Source organism: Rhododendron vialii, chromosome 3a (genome assembly GCF_030253575.1).
Source record: "Rhododendron vialii isolate Sample 1 chromosome 3a, ASM3025357v1".
Lineage (NCBI taxonomy): Eukaryota > Viridiplantae > Streptophyta > Magnoliopsida > Ericales > Ericaceae > Rhododendron > Rhododendron vialii.
This window is the reverse complement of record NC_080559.1, coordinates 22815325-22817336: the sequence shown is the minus strand read 5'-3', so window position 1 is coordinate 22817336 and position 2012 is coordinate 22815325. Positions and strand designations below refer to the sequence as shown.

General features: G+C 37.8%; 1 non-coding gene across 1 annotated transcript; it reads left to right on the top strand.

The window, feature by feature from the left end:
• Positions 1–1580: 1580 nt before the first annotated feature.
• On the top strand, positions 1581–1653 carry TRNAR-CCU (transfer RNA arginine (anticodon CCU)). Its single transcript has one exon. It is a non-coding gene; the product is annotated as a tRNA-Arg (tRNA).
• Positions 1654–2012: the final 359 nt, after the last annotated feature.

Here is a 2012-nt window from a genome sequence, read left to right as displayed (position 1 = left end):
ATTTGTTTCTTCCCTCCTTTTTAAAAAGGTGTTCCAAGGCAAAGCCTTGGCTGCTTTCCTTTGTGGTATATTAAGTAATCAAGCAGTACAAAACAGTAACCAACCACTTGCTTGTCTCTTTCTTTTTGTTTTTTGTTTCGATGATTAGAGGTGTCCGGGTTAGTTTATGCTCACCTCAACTAACCTCACCGGTCTGGTCATAGGCAGACCATTCACGTCAAAACTAGAGAATTCACAAGAAATTACTTTCTTATAGCTTGACCCCAAGAATGAAACCTGGTCAAGTGTGTGGGGAGCATGAACACTTTCTGGTCAGCTCTGCATACAGAATGGCATTAGAAAACGGAATTAGTACTTGCTTTGTTTTGGGGCTACGGTTGGCTGCTGTGAAAACACTATGTTGTGCCTTAAAAACAACGTCGTTTTTATATAGCTTCAATGAAAATTGATCGAAAACCGTCATTCAGATAGGACAATGCTTTTAATTTTCTCTTCCGTTTTCCCCCATAAACCATTGGAAATTCGCGCGCTCAACTTGTGCTGCCTTTTCTAGTCCCTAGGAAGCTAGAATTGCTAAATTCGACCGTAGGATCGCCAGACAATCAACCTTGACATGGTTAAACGTACAAGGGATCCAAGACATAAGGTTTCTTTGAGTTCTGTAAGAGTGTTGCATTTCTATACATTTGCTTTTACTGCAAGGGGTGAAAAATAATACAGTAGCAAAAAACTTGATCACTTCAGGGGTTTAAACATGAAGCTGCATTGCATACATGTGTATATATAGGAATTCATTTTTTTATTTTTTGATCCTTATATAGGAATTCATTTGATGTTGCCAAGAAATTTCCTTTTGGCTAAATGGGTTGTAGAAAAAAAAATATGTCCATGTGTAATAATATAAGGTGTGTCCATGTGTAATAATGTAAGTAAGATACTTTCTAGGAACCTTCCTAGATTCTAGGGTATGCTTCTCCTTTCTCTCTCTATAAAAGGAAGAGGCTACTAGCAATATACTCAAATTTATGTGTAATAATATTCTCTTGTGTGTGTCTTTTGATCTTCTCCCTTCTTTGTAATTGAAAGTATTTTCTTAGTGATTGCACTCGTATCATATCTAACCATAGTGCAGGTGTAACAAAGATGAAGTTTACAGTCGGTTCATGGAAGTACGCCGACTGAATTTCTTGTCAAAAAGGGTACGTAAAGAAAGTCTAAAATGAAAATTTATCCTAGCATCCTTATACAGGTCCACATTTATATGTATGGAGTCCGCACAAGTGTGTGGTGTTGAGCTCTTGTAGAGCAATGCTCCAAGAACGTGATATAATCCTTCCAACCATAGTGCTGCCGTCATTATCAAAGAGCGGAAAGAAACACCGTTCATTACTTTGTCAGGAAGCAAGACGGCTAGTTGTGCATGCATGTGGAAAATCTAGGGTATGATTCACAGGTTTTGTCTAGTCTTGAGATAAAAGTAGAAAATACTGTGGAATTAACAACTCCTGCATCCCATGTGAAACACAAAACCGATTTATTAATACTATATTTCATTAAATAAATATACTTGAACCTGTCTGGCGCCTGTAGCTCAGTGGATAGAGCGTCTGTTTCCTAAGCAGAAAGTCGTAGGTTCGACCCCTACCTGGCGCGAATTCTTCCATTATCTTTTTTGTGCACTGTTCATCTTATTTCTTCCCCATCTTTGACTAGCACTTTTCGAGTATAGTTTTCTAATTTTCCACAATTTAGCAATCGTTGACGTGTTTATGCGTCGCTTTCCAAAGACCAATTCAATTCGGTTCAAATATTTCCAAGACCGATCCCGACCGGAGTTGAGTTCGATTTGATTTGGAGTGGGATCGGTCCAGTTAGGGATTTCGGTCCGCCCAAAATATAAAATTTCTATTTAATTTAAAGTGTATATATGTAACATATATATATATATATATATATATACACACACACACACACACACACTACGGATCCAATGAGAGATTTTGCAAGGTGCT